Source organism: Cyprinodon variegatus, unplaced genomic scaffold (assembly GCF_000732505.1).
Source record: "Cyprinodon variegatus isolate N-32 unplaced genomic scaffold, C_variegatus-1.0 Scaffold1203, whole genome shotgun sequence".
NCBI classification, from domain to species: domain Eukaryota; kingdom Metazoa; phylum Chordata; class Actinopteri; order Cyprinodontiformes; family Cyprinodontidae; genus Cyprinodon; species Cyprinodon variegatus.
The window spans coordinates 27,055-46,641 of NW_015151656.1; the positions used below are offsets into that span (position 1 = coordinate 27,055).

At 38.6% G+C, this 19,587-nt stretch overlaps 1 long non-coding RNA gene across 1 annotated transcript in view; it reads left to right on the forward strand.

Moving 5' to 3' along the window:
* The window catches only part of LOC107102109, a 34,670-nt gene extending 15,541 nt beyond the window's left edge, over positions 1-19,129 (forward strand). The window contains exon 3 of the long non-coding RNA XR_001482113.1: positions 19,032-19,129. This is a non-coding gene — a long non-coding RNA (uncharacterized LOC107102109). The remainder of the gene's footprint in view (positions 1-19,031) is intronic.
* Positions 19,130-19,587: the final 458 nt, after the last annotated feature.

A 19,587-nucleotide genomic window follows, 5' to 3' on the forward strand; every position in this document is an offset into this window, starting at 1 on the left:
GGCCAATCAAATTGTCAGGGCGGGCTTTATACGATGATGGATGGATGATCAACAGTAACGTAATCAACCACGTGACTTAAGCGCGCATGGGTGACAACAACAATGGCTGCTGCTGGAGAGTTGAGGTGTGTAGATTCTGCTATTAGGTCTGTTCTAGAAGATATCGACAGCAAATTAATTTTAAAAGAGGAACAGAGAAACGCAATCAAGGCTCTCTTTCTTATTATAGGCGTGCAACTACACGCTTTGATTTTGTTGACAACAACTGTGCCTGGCTTAACATACGTCACGCACTCCGTTGCTCTTATTGGTTGTAGGTCTATCCAATTGAGTGCAGAGGCATTTTTTTTCCTGTTTCGTTCGAAACACGCCCCATAATCACAGCTCTATGGAGCAGTATCAGACTCATATTCTGACTAGAACTGAGTACGTAAGGCTAGAGAAAGGTGAGCTTCCATGGCTGTTTGAAACCACAGATATACGCCTGAAAGTGCGCATGCATAGAAAAAGATAGCTAATAGGGAGAGCATGTAGGTTTTCCTTACATATACATTTCACAAGATTAATTTAAAATTTATTATTTTTGACAATTAATTATTATTTATTTTTCAGTAATTCTGATCAAATATGCCCCCCCTAAACTAAGTCATCCCCACTGTGCCCCCTTTATTTCAACTCGAGGCTGCCTCCCATTTCCCAACCTCAAATCTAACAAACCTCAAATCATCCTCCACTACCTTTGCTTCCAAACAACCCATCTCATCTACAATCCATCTCTCTACAACTCTAAACCAATTCAATCTAACTCAGTTTATTTATTGACCGCCAATTTACAACATATAGCATCTCAATGAATTTAACGGAGACCATTCAGTCAGATTGCACAGTCAAATTGATAAAAAAAAAATTCTATCTAACAAAAACAAACTGACCATCTAGAGTCATTGACTTTGTGGGACATGCTCCTCATGGATTAGCATGTAGTTAATGTAGATATTCACTTGCATTTTATAATTTACAGCAATCCGTCACTAGGCATACATGCAGTGACAGTGATACACTATAATCTTTTTGCTGCTATAACACCAGAAATTCCACATTTTGGGACAATAATGGCATATTATATTCTATTCTTTTCTATTATATTCTATTCTAAAAAAAAAACATACTTTTAACAGGAAGTAACCTTGAGCAGAACCAGGGTCAGTATGGGTGGCCTTATCTAGAGACTTGGAGAGAGAAGCAGATACACAAGCGGGACATAGAATCACTATTAAATCACTATATATTAATAATATTTCTATATATCAATAATATTTCTATGTCTTAATAATATTTCTATATTAGAAAAGGTAACAGTAAACTAGCTCCATAGGTGGCTCCCTCTAGAAAAGAAACAAACGGACAACCTACAAGTCCATTTTCATGTCAAAAGGGAGGAAAGAAAGTACCATTGGTTAACCAGAGGTGGTTAACCAATGAAGAGAGTACAGGCCAATAATGTTGGACCTCTAAAAGTTGTGCCTGAAACCTTTTTTCCAGTAAATTAACATCATCACCAAAACTGATGATGTGTGCCTCACATTGGGCTCTGTGACCGAGTGAAGTGAACTGTCCAAAAGTGAATGAAGCTTGGAACAATTTTTGATGATTGTTTAAGTTTTGTATATATTTCTTTTCGCATATCTTCTGACCTATATGTGCTGCCATGGTGCCACGGTGCCAAGGTGGCAAGACTTCGGGGGTGGACGAGATCCGTCCTGAGTATCTCAGAGCTCTGGATGTTGTCGGGCTGTCATGGTTGACACGACTCTTCAACATCGCGTGAAGGTCGGGGACAGTCGCCCTGGATTGGCAGACTGGGGTGGTGGTTCCCCTCCACAAGAAGGGGGACCGGAGGGTGTGTTCCAACTATCGGGGAATCACACTTCTCAGCCTCCCCGGAAAGGCCTATGCCAGGGTGCTGGAGAGGAGAGTCCGGCTGATTGTCAAACCTCGGCTGCAGGAGGAGCAGTGTGGTTTGCGTCCTGGCCGTGGAACGGTGGACCAGCTCTGCAGGGTGCTTGAGGGTTAATGGGAGTTTGCCCAACCAGTCCACATGTGTTTTGTGGACTTGGAGAACGCATTCAACCGTGTCCCTCGTGCTGCCCTGTGGGGGGTGCTCCAGGAGTATGGAGTCGGGGGCCCTTTATTAGGGGCCATCCGTTCTCTGTACAAGCGGAGCAGGAGTCTGGTTCGCATTGCCGGCATTAAGTCGGACCTGTTCCCAGTGCATGTTGGACTCCGACAGGGCTGCCCTCTGTCACCGGTCCTGTTCATAACTTTTATGGACAGGATTTCTGGCGCAGCCAAGGACCGGAGGGGGTCTGGTTTGGGGAACAGCGGATCTCGTCCCTGCTTTTTGCGGATAACGTAGTTCTGCTGGCTCCCTCCTGCCAAGACCTACAGCGTGCGCTGGGGCGGTTCGCAGCCGAGTGTGAAGCGGCCGGGATGAGAATCAGCTCCTCCAAATCCGAGGCCATGGTTCTCGACCGGAAAAAGGTGGCTTGTCCCCTTCAGGTTGGAGGAGAGTCCTTGCCTCAAGTGGAGGAGTTCAAGTATCTTGGGGTCCTGTTCACGAGTGAGGGAAGAATGGAGCGGGAGATCGATAGACGGATCGGTGCGGCTGCTGCAATAATGCGGACGCTGCACCGGTCTGTCGTGGTGAAGAGAGAGCTGAGCGAAAAGGCAAAGCTCTCAATTTACCGGTCAGTCTACGTTCCTACCCTCACCTATGGTCATGAAATCTGGATCATGACCGAAAGAACGAGATCCCGGATACAAGCGGCTGAAATGAGCTTTCTCCGCAGGGTGGCTGGGCTCTCCCTTAGAGATAGGGTGAGGAGCTCGGTCATTCGGGAGAGGCTCAGTGTAGAGCCGGTTCTCCTCCACGCCTCCCTCGGGAGGTGTTCCAGGCACGTCCCACCGGGAGGAGGCCCAGGGGACGACCCAGGACACGCTGGAGAGACTATGTCTCTCGGCTGGCCTGGGAGCGCCTAGGGCTTCCCCCAACAGAGCTGGAAGAGGTGTCTGCGGAGAGGGAAGTCTGGGAGTCTCTGCTTAGTCTGCTGCCCCCGCGACCTGGTTCCGGATAAAGCGGGAGACGACGACGACCTTTTATATCCTCAGATTTTTTCAAGGCAAAACTGACAGAAATCATTCACTGGAGATTTCTGTGATTGCTTGAAATGTTTCATAGACTACAAAATTACAAAAACAGTCTATCACATGTCTATCACATGGAGTTTTTGCCTCACATCCGTAGTTATCTGACTGATTCTAACCTGATGACATTTACCCTCTTAGTCCTGCCTTTAAAATCGAGCTGTACCAGCGCTTTACCAAACTGATGCGCTGTATACTCTGCGTATCAGTCTGGCTGGCCAAGCTAGGTGTTAATTGGAAGGTTTTTGCATTCCGCCTTCAATGTAATAGACACATTTTTAACAATTTCGGTTCTAATCTGGCCTGTGGTCCTTTCCTGCATGTCTCTCTCATACCCCCTTTCTTGTCAGCCTACTGTCCATAATAACGAGCCACTGATGCTGTAAAAACTCAAAAAAGAAAAAAGATTTTTTTTTTATCTATATGATACATTAAGCCCCAGCGGCCAAAATCATTTTTGCCTGTGAGTTTGGTCTAGCCTCGATCAATGCCCTGGGCCATTTACAACACAGAGATGTATTTAGAATTTTTGGATGTAAAAGCGGGCTGGGTTTTCAGGGTGGGACGACAAAGCTGGAGAAAGCACAATAAGGAAGATGGAAATAACTATTGAACAGTAGCATGCACTACTGCAGCAGCAGCTTTCAATGGAGCGCTCCACTGAAAGTTAAAACTTCTCTCTTCTGTTGCTGTTGTTCAATAAAAGTACATTTTAAGTTATTTTGAGGCGAGAATATTAAACTTTAAAGCGTCACTATATGTTCCATTTACCGATTTAATGAGTATTTTTAAAAAAACAATTTCTGTGAGCAGGAAGAGGCTCTATGCTCATTTATTTTTGAAAAGGATGTATTCGCCGTTTTCCCGACAGGCTGTTTGTTTACATTCCCCACTAGCTTTTTGTCGTGCTTACTACGTCACATTCAGTTGCGCTCATTGATCAGAGCGTTGACCAGTAGGCACAGACATGGTTTGAAAAACAACGGCTTGTTCTCATTAAAAAATCTTCCAATGTCTCATTCATCGGGGCCAGACTAAGTTACACATTTAATCTCACATTTAGTCTGGTTTATCAGGCTAACATTAACAAACATATAAGCCCTCGTCTTTGGCCTCCTGCCTTGTTTGAATTACCATTTACTTATTATAGGGTTGACTAAATTTATGTTAAGCTGCTGGGATGGATAGATCATCTGCAAGAACTGGACATCCAATTATAAAATCAGCTTCTTATTTACAGTCCTTTCCTTTGACCTGTGGTATTTCAGATAGTTGTCACTTTTTGCACCAACGTGACAGAGATTCTTTCACAAGCTCATAAAATATTCAGCAGACTCAACTACTTTGGTGATAACAAATTAACTTCACACAGCGATTCATATGATTACCATACTATTATCTGACAATGCACCTGTACTATTTATATTAACCATACTTGGTATAGAAACTGCTCTACAGATTTCCAACTCTTTTGTTCAGTAAAGAAATTTATAAAATTCAAACCCAATCAAATTTTCTAGATTTTAGAAATTAATATGACACCAGTTGTCCCTATTTCTTACGCCTGGGAGGCTCTTAAGGCTTATGTTGGTGGTCAGGTGATTTTTTCACCTAACAAGAAACATGTTTGTATTACTAAACAAAATGAATTACTGTAGATAAGCACATTGTAGATTTAGATTATAGGAACTCAGAGACACTCTCAAGATCTCTACAACATTTGAAATGTGGTGCAGAGTAGGACATACTTACCTCAAATTTTATAGAACATTATTGCTTAAAAATTAGAGTGACCTTTGTGAACATGGAGATAAAACTTTAAATTAATAACTTCATCCATTAAGTTGGGTCCAAAAGGATTCTCTCCCTGGCGTCACCGCAAAGTGATGGGTTTTTAATAACTATTAATCAGAGTGATGCCATGGTCCTACTTAATGAAGGATATTGGTGTTAAAAATAAGCCTATTTAATTCACAATAACTCGGAGCCCCCTGGTATATCCTACTGCATGATTTCAATACAAAATTACTTTATATCAATAATTCTGTCTTCAGTAGTTTAACAATTTTACTACAGATTTGTTTTGATGTTTTCACGATGTAAAGCATTTTGAATTGCCTTGCTCCTTTACAAAAAGGTTTTTTTTACTTTTAAATTTACTTTATTGCACTGAAGGAGATAATTAGTCAGGTGCAGCACAACCTTCAGACCTGTTTAACGGCAATCAGTGTTCTATATTTCTTTTATCCATATGTGCACCTTATAATCTGCCATTGCTAACAACTTAAACTTTTTGTATTTGGGGAAAAGTTCATAAAAGCCTAACTGTTGACCTTTTAACGGTAATGTTTGATAGTTATAGTTCTTGGAAAGTTTTGTAAACTCTACAAAGTGGACGTGGGTCGGATTTTTGTTAATTGAATTTGTGTCATTAAAAGATTCATCAGCTATTGCTGGAAATGCATGAAGCCATTTTCTTTGCTGACAGATGCCCTTTGGTTAAGTGACTTTCCCTGCCGAGTGCGCCTCATGCAGCATCTATCAGGCAGCTTTGAAACATCGATAAAATGAGGGCCGCCTGCAAATGAACACATTTAGCACTTCACTCGTATGCCTTACCTTTGCAGGCCTGGGCTCCAGGGAACAGGAAGTGGGGTGGGGGGTGGCGCTCTTTGAAGGCTGCTCTGATTGAAATAACAGAGGACTTTGGGCCTGTTTTTCAGCATGTGGTGGCCTGTGCTTTAAAGTCTGGGACCAGTGGAGTAGCATTGAGCTGCTCTGCATGAGTCGACTGATAGACCTTCATTCTGCTCACGTCTGATGCTCTGGATGTGGGAAAATTTCAATTACACTGCCTTTTATTCCAGGGGGAGCTGTTGCAGGCTCAGGTCAGAGCCTCATCAAACTCTTTGGTTTCATCAGTACACTTCCCACTTCTGTGTGTTCCATATTTATTGTTTCAAGGCAAGAAAGCTTAATAGGAATTTGAGTTTCATCAAGATTACTAAATAGGATTAGTGTAACATATAAAAGAAAAATATTGCTGTGCAAAAGATTAGTCAACAAATTAGGGACCTTTTTAACATACTGATCAGGTATTTATTTTAACAGCCTTCATTTCTGCAATCATTTCTTATTTATAGCAATATGCAACACTTATGTTAGTACTTCTGCAACTTCTGGTAAAGAATGTAAATAAAGAGTTCAAGTGTAGGATGAGGTCATGTTGCGTTCTATAATCATTAATATGCTTGTTTAGAAACTAAATATCTTAAGACGTCAGATTTTCTTATAATGGATAATAAAATTATTATGTTTCGGTGATGTAATTATTTATTCCATTGTTTACTTGAAAGTGTGAGTTAAACAGAAACTAAAAAACGATGATAAAGATAACCAGACAAGTATACCACTGGAGAACCTAAATACATCAATTGTATTCAGACTAGTCAGGTAGAATAGTACCTAAATAATAGTCTTGGTCCTCATCTGCAGCGAAAACAGGATTGATCCATTAATGTATGGATGTCAGTATGGTGTTGGCACTAGATCATCCAGGTCCATTAAGATGGAAGGTGGGAACTCCATGGACCTGATTTGTTTATCTATGTATCCTACGGAACCTTGAGCTCTGATAAAGCAGGACACATTATCCTGCTAAGGTAAATAGACGTAAGGATTCTCTTTTTTTCATGAAAAAAAAATGTTTTGCAACAATGCTTACATTGGACAATACTGTTAAAGAAACATCTGAATGAATGGAAGGACAACCTTGTTGCAAAGGTGTTACCTGAAAAAAGAAAAAGAAAAGAAAAACACACACAACAGGCCCTATATGGAATGTAAAGACAACATGATTTACCAGGCTGTTCAAACTTCTTTCATTGCGCTGTGTAGAATCAGATTCTTAAGCATGTTAAGATCAATAGTTTGTTTGTTGGATTGAAATACACTGGCCATTTTTCCCACCCTGAGAGCATTAATGAACAATAGCTAAGCACAAACCACTCACATTTCTTCCCTTTTGATAGATACTGTTCACGGTAGGGAATACAGCACATGAACAACAGCTTATGACATGATCTGAGCATCAGATCCAACCCTTTTAAAACTTGCTAAAAAGGTTTGCAATCGCTCATTCTGATTCTAAGACATTGTCTTGAAGGATAATACAATAACTATCATGCAGACGGCAACACTGCATACTCTGAAAACATGTGGAATGTTCTCATAGCAGGGCAGCCCTCTGGCAGGGCTCAGCATTGACTTGGATCCTGTTTGTGGTGTTCTTCGACAGGGTTTTTTCAACCTAGCGAATTTGGAGATCAACTATAAAATCAAAAACAGTATTGCACGATCTTTACATTTCCCAAAGAATAGGTGAAGGTCATTAATAGTGGCTCACCTATAAATCTAATTCCGCTAGCGCCACAGTTTCTTATTATGTTTTTTCCGTATTGGATATGTGACAGCACAGCTCACAGCCACTGATCTGCTGGTGCAGAGGCTGAGCTGATGAATGTCAGGTGTCTCTGCCAGGTCACTTGGCAAGTTAGAGAGTTCATGAGCATGCAAATACAGCAGCATTCATTAAAACAACATATCAATTTAATAGGGGAAAACAGCTGGAACCTCATTTAAAAACCAGAAGTCATTTTGTTTGCTCTGCTGCTACATGTCCTCATTATGCCTTTTTAATTGGTCCAAGTTTGTTGTAGCATCCGATATTGTCAGAGTTCAGTCGGCTTTAGCACAAACGTTTCATCCACGGCTTCTTTCTTCATTAGTTTGTTGGCATGTGTTTACACACTTCTTCAGTAAAGTGCACACATTTCACTGGAGGCAGAACAGTAACTGGGTCAGAAGACGGTGTCCAATTAAAAAGTAGAGTTTGTTATTCCAGGTTAAGCAGCATCAGAGAGTCCTCTTTTTTATTTAACTTCTTTTATAAAAGTGTGTCCACTAGGGAGCACAGAGAACTCCTTTTTACAAAGAAAGTACAGGTCTGTCTTTCATTGTGGATATGATTGAACTGATTGCAAACTGGACCATGAGACCCTTTTAAACTAGAAATGTCTTGCTTGTTTCTTTGCAATTTCTTGTTTTCTTTTAATCTCTTGTAACGTTTCAGAGAGATCTGAACAAATCTTTAGTCTTAGAGGGCCAAAATGTACTAATGCATTTACAGAGTCCAAAAGATTATGTGATCTGGTGCCAGAAAGAAGAAAAACCAAAGAGGGCTTTTTACACACAAAAACTGTGGAGTTTTTGCGGATGGGATAAGTTTTCCTTTAACTGGAAGCATTGTACAGTAGTATCCTAAAGATTTAAACTAACTCAATCTTTACTAACTAAATTCAACTGCAGATCAAATAACTAAATCAATCAATAAATAAACTTAATTAAAAAAAAAATTCCTACAAAGAAAACATGTTTCAGATATTTTCATTCACAGTGCAAAATTTGTAATTTTTACAGTTTACATTTTTCATAGGATTTTGGTTATTAGGACTCATCAGGGGAGCCATGGTTGAAGTATGAAGTTAAGAAAACATGTCATCAGTTGTACAACCATGTGAGAGATGTTATATACATATTATATATATAATATATAATTATTATTTATCATATACACATTGCATCCACGCACTGCTCATCTCCTCTTTAGACAATGATGTATATATGTAATGAAATTATAAATAATTTGATTAAAAACTATATATATATATATATATATATATATATATATATATATATACAATCCAGGGAATAAATAGAGATCAGTGGATGTACCACTGACAGATAGCTAAGGTGGCTGATAATACAAAATCCTTTTAGAGAGAACACAGAAGCACTAATCATGGCAGCACAGGAGCAGGTACGATCTCAGGTACTCATCTCATAACAACGAGTTTGATACTAAAGAAAAAGGAACACATGGAAGATCATAACCAACGTAGTTTAAAGAAACATCTTAAAACAAATTACAGGCTTAATAGGTTTTTTTTTCCCTTATGATAAAAGCTTAATGAAAATTAAGACTGGAGCTGAAATGTTTTACCCTTGTAAGGGTAATAGCTCCAAGTTAATGAGGGTCTCAAGGACAATGTTGTATCAGAAAAAATTATACATATGCTCAGCATTGCGAAAACACATTATGAAATACTTTCATTTTGTAATATTTTATTAATGAAATCAATCCTGCAATACCGGAAACAGGAAAGCCACTGAATCCTAAGGATGAGGAGGAGATTTCTCTCACTCACCAGCCACAACTCAGGGCAAACTGAATTCAAGACACAAGCTGCTCCAGTTTCTGCAATTTTTCCAATGTTTAAAGTTCAATTAAATTCAATTTAAATTCTGTTTATTTCTATAGCGCCAATTCACAACAAATGCCATCTCAAGGCACTTTACAGTTCACCAGATCATACAGTCTAATTGATTCAAAGTTTTCTATCTAAGGAAAAAAAGAAAGAAATGGCTCTTTCTGTAAATAAAAAATAAAGAAAAAGTCTTATCAGCATAGAAGAGACTCAAATTTTCATATGTACTGAAACGGAAAGAAAAATGATTTGGCAGTAGGGCAGGTTTATTTTAAAGGGGGAAGTCTGCATGTTTCTATCAAATAATATATTGATAAGTTTAAAGGCGCATTCTACTGGATGTGGCTAGAAATTGTAAATAATTTCTGACTAAACTGGAAGTATGTACAGAAAAAAAAAATAGAGAATTAGTTGTGCAATCTTTACAAAACAAATACTAGTGGCTAAACTGATAATGATATTAGATATGTCTGTATAATAGCTGAAAATAATAAGTGGCTTTGGCTAGAAATATTCTGCATCTGTTTGTCTTTTTAGAGAAGAATTTTCTCACAGTGAGAGTCGGATTTTAATTAAAAAGGGTCAGAATTTGAGCACAGCCGAGTGGTGAGATTCTGAGAAACACGGATCTCATGAAAAGAGAAGCTTTATAATGTTTTAGCCAAATAAAGAAAAGAAAAATAAATTATTCTTTTATTCAGCCAAAGAATGGAAATCTTCAAGATGCAAGGACTGGACCAAAAAGGAGGGATAAATCACAACATCATTTGGAAAAGGGAAATTTGAAAACTTGTGATATTACAAAAAGAAATCTAGTGATTAGGGACTCGGTTTTGTTTAAGTGTGATTCTTAATAGATGAGAAAAAAACTAACCAAAATCAGCCACATCAACAGAAAGAATCTATTATTGGGCAAAATTATTTTGAGCTGAACAGTGACAGAATTTGTCTTTTTAAGCTTCCCAACAAAAGAGTGTTATCTTTGTTTTTTATAGCAGGTAAAACAAGAACCCACTGTACTGCTGTGTTTTCGTAACCATCTAGTGAGTGCTGAAATTTCTCCACCTTTCTGTGTTTACATGTTCTTAGTTGCTGAGGACCAGAGGATTTTATTATCGTGTTCTGATGCCTAAACTCCTAAAGTCAAGTTCTGATGCGCTTTCATTTTTTTCAAAACTGAGATAAAATTTAATGAATTCTTATAAAGTCTAAAAAACTCCCAACAGATCCAACAAGAAAAGCTGCAGGAAAAAATGACTAACATCAAGACTTCATCAATATTCAGCAACATAGTCTCAGGAGAACAGCAGGAAACCTGGGAATGCAGAGGTGTGTGTGTGTTTGTATGTACTTATATATAGATCCAGCTGTGAAGAAAATATTTGTTGTTGCAGCTTCAGCAAGTGCTAGAAAGTTAAACCCCCAGCTCCAGCAGTTTGGTCAATGTAAGATTAGTGAAATTTGATGCAATATCCCCCAAAACTTTCCCTGTAGGTTATTACAGACCAAACCAAAAAAGAGTAGATTGGAAAGCTTGCTCTCTGCTTCTCCACAAATTTACTTTCCTTACTTTTATAACCATGCGGGTATTCAGTTGGATTTATTTTGAACATGTGATGCTTTCATCAGTGTTAAACTCTGTCAGCTTTGAACTCAACACGAAAACCTAAAGAAATCTAAATAAGTGGATGTTAACAAGTTCAACACTAACTTTGTAATGTTAGAATTAAACATGAACAGCTTTAGAGAAGGAAAAGGTCAATCAAGGTCAGGTTGATATAGAGGATGGTGGTTGTGGATGGCTTTAAAAATTAGATAAAGAATTTTAAAGATGATACAAAATTAAAACTGTATCCTGTGATGCTGCTGCAGGATCAGAGTGATTATAGAAATGTGTTTTGAGTGATGGGATGGGCAGCTGAGAGCTGAATCATCAGTAGTTTGTGGTGGCATTTACGGGACCATTAAAATAACAAAAACCCATGATGACATAAAACTGTGGACAAGGATAGGAACAAGTAAACAGAGAGAGATGGAGACAGTTAAAGGTGTAGTGGAGGATGTTCTTTTTCCGGTTGGATCATCAAAATAAGTGGTCCTCCTAATTGTCAATCATTCTGGTGATATATTTCTGTGCATGCCTACTTTCAGGTGTATATGTGTGAGCTTCACTGTCAGTCAGCCATCGAAGCTCACCTTTCTCACTACGGTTCTTGGAAAAATGGCCGAGGATGGTAAGAGAAAGAGTGTCTATGAAATGTAGGAGAAGAAGAGAAAGGCCTCAAAAGAGAAAACTAGAAAGCACCGTTTATCTGGTACAGTTTGGAACACTATTTGGAGAAATACATTTCACATCACTGCTAGTCAAATTAGGTGAAAGGGGCTTGTGCATGCTCTCGCACACAGTTTCAAACATTTAACCAGTCTGGCTGTATGATATGGTTGAATTGTTTCTGCAAAGTGCCTTGAGATGACATGTGTTGTGAATTGGCGCTATATAAGTAAACAGAATTGAACTAATTTGAATTGAATGTGAAGGCAAGTGTAGATTCTTAGTCTGGGATGAGAAAACAAAGACTTGTTGTAGAAAGGATAAAAGGAGATTTGGAAAGAGTGTCATTATTACCAACAAGAATGAGTCTGACTTTTCACTTTTTAGTTTTTGAAAATGTCCAGTGATTGGTCACCAAACAGCCTTACCTAAACCCCATGGAGCCAACATGCAGAAAAGCTGAAGGCCACTATTCCAGCTTAAAGGCTTATTAAAGGCTTCCTTAAGATCTCAGCAGAGTCCAAGCAAATCTCCTTAGTGCCACTCTGCATTGATCCAGTAATTCCTACAACAGAAGCCCCGATTAGTTATCGGATGCACATGCTGTAGAAACAGAAATGCCGCTTGTGTTTTGCATTGTCATTGCCATATCTGTAATGTTTTTTATTTTATTTTTTTTATATTTACCTTTGACTAAATCTACATCATTTAATTTTTGCTGTTGCTTAGATAATCATACACCTGGATTTTCTAATTAAAGTAAGAAAAAAAAAAGTGGTAATCAACCCCATAGAATAGCTTCAGATTGAGCCTCCTACCTACTGGTACACTCAGTAGGTTTATATCACAGAATGAATTCTAATACTAACCTTAAGGTAATTCCTTTTTAACCACAGAATAAATTAATGTATTTATGTCTAATCTGATCATCATTTTAGCAGTTCTTCATCTGTTGAAAAAAAAACAAAACAAAGTTGATCGGAATGTCGCTCATTTCGAACAATCCTTCCCCAAAAAAAAGATCTCATATCCTGTCAACTGAGTTGTTTTTAAACACCACAATAAATCCATGTGACTGAAACATGTGGAATTCACTCAAAGTAAAGCTTTGAAGCAGTTTTTTAAAGAAAGAAGCCTGTAAATAAAGCAGATAAAAAAAAAAACATTACTTAGGCAAACAGCAAATGAAACTTAATTGTATTATGTATTTAAACATTTAATTCCAAATAGAAAAAAAAAACAGAACAGACATACAGTTCAGGAGTCCTAAAAACTAAAGCAAAGGTTTTAACTTTTAAATTTCAGATTAAAGGTGTAGCAAACAAGGTCCCTTAAATCAAAAAAAATTTAACCGAGTTTAAAGCTACAGTGTGTAACTTTTAGCGACATCTAGCGGTCAGACTGCAGACTGCAGCAACATGAACATCTCCCCCCCACCGCTTCTCCCCCCCAACAATACGGCGAGCGTTACGGGACAAAATGTCTTCCACAACGTCCGCATCACCTACCTTCTCAAGTGATGAGGTTTGTTTACATAGATAATTTTACAGATAGTATTTCATTAGTCTGTGTAGGTTATAGATTTCATGTAGACTTAAGATAATAAATATACCCGTTATTTTTTCTACATCGTTGTGACGTTTTGGCGATCTCGCAATCTCCAGTTTATTGGCTCTGCGCTGCCGTAGCGCAAAGATGTCTGCCTCCATGGCTGCGAGACCCGCTCCTATGTAATTATAAATAACGAATTCTAAGGCAACGCAAATATTAAGGTTAAGAGGCTGAGCTCGTAGATGATGATAAAATAACATAGTTATGTATAATATATTACATTTCTGACTGTATATCCCTGTAATTATTACACACTGTAGCTTTAATATTGAAAAAACAGACATACCTGAAATAATTAGTTGTTGTTGAAGTTTCTGTTTTTTTCATGAACAATGACATTAATAAAAAAATAAAAAAAACATTTAATTGACAAAGCTTTATTTTCATGAAGATAACTAGATGGCAACAAAATAAACATAATTAATGGATGGCTAAAGATGTGGACAAGTACTTGAGTTCTTGAGGAAGACCAGATGGCGACAAGAAGAAAATGTTACTGATTTGTCAGACAAACAAAATCAAGGACAAATTTTTGTCTATTATGCATGTAATATGTTTGTCAAAGCTGAAGGATCAACAGTGCTGCTCCTCACGCTGTGATTATTTGACCCTGCTTTTAACCACCTGAGAGCAGCTGCAGCATAGTAAAGGACTTCAGCTTGGTGGTCACACACTTTGGAAATTGCTGTGGGTATAGTTTAAAGAGGATAAATTCAAAAGAAAATCCAATATATTTTAGAGACAGACAGTGGTTAACGCAACCTTAAACGATTATGGGAAAATACCACAGCAGCACCTTAAGGTTTTCTGATATTCCTGCAAAAGTAAAGCTGAGTTGGTTGCTGTAACATTAGTTCAATGAAGGCTCTTTATTCATGATGGGAGAGTTCACAGAGTAATGTAAAAAAGGAAAAAATGTCTTTGATGTATAATTATTAATCTTTTTTCTTTATCAACAGAATTTATTCTAGTCAAGTATAACAAAATATTGATCATAAATACATAATACAGTGAAAGGCCAGGATCACAGCTCAGTGTTTGCAGTTTAATGCTACGTTCAGACCGCAAGCAGCAGGAGCAGCAAAAACGTGTGTGCTGCTTCATTTTTCATGCTTGTACAGTTCAGTTCTGATGCGCGGCTGAAGCATCTTTGCTGCTCTAGCTGCACAGTGGAAAAGTGAATCTGATGCGTGTTGGGCAGAGCTACCCTATCCTTTCTTTCCTGTAACAATAGCAGCTATATTTGCTGTGATCAGTGGTAATAAATTAGTTTTAATGTTTTTCAGTGAGAAAGTCCACCTGAAAACTTCATCAGTGCAGTCAGTTCATCCAGATTACCATCCTGCCTTCAAATATTATGTCACTGTCGGATCTGCTCGGACCCCCACATACTGACGGTGCAGTAGGAATCCCACTCAACAGCAGCCTAGGGCCCAGTCGTCTCTTCGCAATTTGCCGTGGCGTTTGGAAGGCGTTTTTTATGTACATAATCTAAACTACAGACACGAGGATAATAAAAGTGAATATGTTTGCAGATTTCGGCATTTTGAGTTAATTTAGGCGTTCATAAACTGTTTCAGAGGAGTGATCATGGTGATCTGTATCATCAGCGATGTGTTTGTCTCCCTGCCAGCTCCCAGATCAACTTCTCTGATTGGTTAATGTGGTGCGTCAAGCAGCAAAAGTTTAATTTTTTTAACTCCAGCAGCTGCTGCGTTTGCAGTGCTCAGATGCTCAGAAGCTCACGACGTGCTGCTTCAGATGCTCAAAACGCGCTGCAGGATGTTTTGCTGCATGAACCATTGACTTTGCACTTAAACTAGCTGCTCCTGCTGCCTTTGCTGCTTTAGGTGTGAACGTAGCATCAGAGTGCAAACAATGGTTTGGCTCCAAGCTTAAGTTTCCTGGCTATTTATCCTAAAGCAATGCCCTGTCAAGATATAGTCTGCATGTATCTGGCTTAGCTATTTTCTGCAGAATACTAACTCAGAATTCCAGCTTTTTCTGACTCTCCTCAGTCTAAAGCTACAGGTTCCTGCACACACAGACAAACCTCAGAGTTTCAAAATGGGGTTATAACAGAAATACATAGATCATCTTACATTTCATATAAAGCAGAGTACACAGTTAACATTTCCAACATCTATCTCTAACAATCGTTTTGTACTGCTCTGAAAAATATAGAGATTTATGGCTGGACAGAAAGTGTCATATTCAGAAAAGTTTGTCTCCTTGATTACGTTCTATCGGCACATTATAATATGTTAATAATGTTGGTTTATATGTACTTTGTTATCCCAAGTAGTCTTGTAGCTTTATGTAAAAAACCAGAAGAATTTGTTGACCAAATTTCCCAATTTCTGGTCTGTGCCAACTTTAACTGTCTGATTTTAGCATTTTATGCTGTGTGTATCAGGGTTTGGTTGAGGTTTTGAGGACCCAAATGCAGAGACAGGGAGGCAGAGGTGAGTTCTTATGGTTTTAATGGAGTAAGCACAAGTAACAAAGGCAGGAATCCAAAAATCCAACTTAAAAATGCAAGACAAACCAGAACCATGGAGACATAAGGGATGACATGCACTAAAGCCAGGGAAAGGTGGGGAAAGACAAGGAACCATCACCAAGGAACTGCACAGGGAGAGTATTTATGGCTGACTGAACAGAGACAGGACTAACGAGCTGATTGGGAGCAGGTGTGAACAGAGGCTTCTAGGAAGGGGACCAACACAAGAGGGCAACAGAGGGCAACAAAGGAAAACCTAAGAATTCAAATACATTCAGAAAACACAACAAAATAGGAATCTAACCAATAAAACTAGAAAAACGTGAATCAACATGAAAGTGAAAACTCAAAGAAAACCTAACAGAACCAAGACGTGACAGTGTGTAGAGTGCTATTACGGTAGCCAGGGTAGCAATTTTGAACAGCAGTGGCTTTTTAGGTAACAGAGTCATAAGAGCAGCAGTTTTGTCTAATCCATTGGTAGCTGTTATGTAATATGTTGTATAAATCAATTTATGTTTATTGGGTGGATTCTTGCAGTAATTAGGCAGCAATGGTTAGATATAATTGGTGAGCTAGTGTATATTTTCATAGCTAGTTATGAATGGTTTTAATGATTTATCATTGTGATTTGCGAACACAGTGTTGATCTACTAAGTTTGGAAACATGCGTTCCTCAAAACAATTAGAGGGTTCCGTGAAAGCGAATCTGAATTAGGCAAGCACTGCATGGACAGAGAATGATGAGGAGGGAGAGAGAATCACCTGAATGAAAATGTATTTGTTCTGCTGTGTCAGCTTGGAGCTCCAAGCTGAACATTTTATTTTTATTTTTTAATATAGGGACTTTTGGCATTTTATCAGCCCAAGAAACAATTTGGATAAACAACAATTATGTATTTAGTAAAATGTGTGTTTAAACACATGCAGTAATGAAGTGCATAATATATATGTATATAAATTAACCTGTATGACACTTTTTCTATTCACTTGTTTACTTAACTACAGGGAGTTAATAAAAAGAAACTCTAAATCAAATTATAACTAGATCTTTTTTTTTTTTTTTTCAGTTTTGTTGACTAAAACCTGACTAAAACTTTTGGGTATGAAATGACTAGTCCTGCTTATAACTAATGAGCGTTTTCATCCAAAAGACTAAGACTAAAACTTGTAAGGTTTCCAAAAACAACACTGTATAAATTCAATAATTCATTTAGGGTTATAAAACATTTGCCCTTCAGTCAACATGAAGTACGATAGCCCTGCTCCTGATCCTTCGGCAGGGGGGTCTCTCTTATTCATCAACTGTCGACTTCAACAGCCACAGCAGTGAAAATCTGAGAGAGAAATTATTTAAATGACACTGCTGTCAAGGAGCCTAAAGGACAAACTACAGCAAGCTGGTTAAATCAGAGCTTTTAAAATGAGATACGACATGCATTAAACAGTGCATGGCTGCGTGACAGCTGGCAGTAATGTATGCGTTTTTAAGAATATCATTATTGGAAGCCAGCGCACTGAGATTTGTGACACTGATCTCTATAGACATGAATTAGATTTAAAGCCATCCTAATCACTGAAGTCTCCAGTGACATGAAAACAGAGAAACCAGCTGCCTCAGCACTGATTCTCCTCAGCCTCTCCTCAGCCTCAGACATGACAAACAGGAAGATGTTCTGTTATCCTTAAAAACGTTGAAATGGGATGGTTTGCAAGGCTTATATAATTCAAACTTTATGAAAAAAATTTAATTGTTCATATAGCAAAGGATGATTAAAGAATGTGTATCAAATAATCTTCAGTTTAACATTTTCTTCAAGAAATGCCTATTTTTCATAAATCCTACGTTAACTCCAAATGCAGATTAAAGCATGGCTCTGTTTATCTCAAATTCAAAATGATCTTGATTTATTTGTAAGGATGATTTCTCCAAGACATTGAAGATATAAAATATATAAGATGCATAAGGAAGGAACTTATCTTGGATTAGCAGGGCTTCGAACGGGCAGAATCCCAGTTTTATCAAGATTACCTCCTAAGGAAAGGAAAGGCTATGCAATCTGATTTACACAAAAAAACATTTTCAGTGGCACAAGAATTCAAAGAACACTGTTGCACTTTTCAAAATAAATGTGATCATTACTGTGTCTGACAACTTATTTCCTTTATGTGTACTTTAACGATTTCTTTAAAAGCATCTCCATCAAACCAGATGATGTTATACATCCACATATTATCTTTATGGTCTGATCTTTTTTGGTGTGTGAACTACTTTAATTAGCCAAAGGCTATATAAAAGCATTATTAATGGTGTTAATCTGGTTAATTTCTCAGTACATGTGTGGTATATCTTAGTACTTTTTGTTGACTGGCACAGTGGGAATAGTAGTAGTCCTGCAATTGAGATTTGTCACTTTGATTCCAGCTTCCTTGTGTTACATTTCAATCTGTCCCTGGGCAAGGCATTTAATCCCAAGGAACTTTCATATCTATCGGTTTATAAATGCTTGCACCTTAGTGCAACTACGATTGGGTGTCTAGTGTAAGCAGCTTTGAGTGGGTAATATGACAAGCAAAATGCTACATAAATTCAGGCCATTTAACACCTCTATGGAAGCAAAATGTGTACAGAAATGTTTGCAATTTAGTTGCACACAGATATGAGATACCACAATGCCAAACAGGAGGACATCAGCACTGACCTTGTGGAAACAATTGATGTGACTCATTAATGTTGGAAGAGCCATAGAGAAAGTTCTAAACAATATACACTAACTATAGTTTAGTTTTATAAAATGGACAAGCCTGGATCAAGTCTGGATCAATCCTGAAATAAAAAACTATATTAAGAGGGAAGAGATTAGCCTTAAAATCAGAAAACAAGGGGGAACTGAGGTAAAAGTTCCAAGATAGGAAAATCAACCACAGAAAGAAGAAGGAAGACCCACTACAGCAAAGCAACAGTAGTGGTGTTAAAAAATACACAGAAACAAACTAGGGTCACATAAAAGCTCTAAAGGTTGTAGGTAACTTGGGTTGGATTATTAAGTCTCCCACAACCCAGGCTCCTGATGTCAGAACCTTTAAGTGGAGTGTTTCTCTATTTCTTCTGGAGCACCGCAGGTGGGCGTGGCCGGCTGTCTGAGCACCTGAGATCCATCAACCCATCTACCTGTGAGGGATTTAAGGAGCTGCAGCCATCTCTTCCTCGCCTGATGGTCCCCATACTCTGGTACCAATCTAGCCAGCGTTAAATTCCCCACGAGAAAGTTTTGTCTGATTCCCAGTGAAAGGTTCCTAATTGCTCACCTCTTGTCTCTCTGGATTCCCAGGTTCAATTGAAGCACTCCTGGGCTGATCCCTTCAGCGTCTAACTCTGCGAGCTGTTCCCATCTGCAGCTTAGGTTCTGTCTGCCTGCCCGCTCTCCACCACCTCTGTGACAGCTCCATGACGATCGCCTCCTCCTTTAGCGTGCACCTCCAGCCACCTGCACAGCCTGTGGCAGTGTATTCCCAGCGACTCTCGGTTCTTCCCCATCCAGTGTTGGCTGAGTTAACAACAAAACTTCTCCCTTCAGTTGGTGTCCGTGCCTGATTCTGCATGTGGGTCCGTAAGGTTCAGCCAGTCATGACACCCGTAGTGTAATGGAACCCCTTAACTTTAACAACTA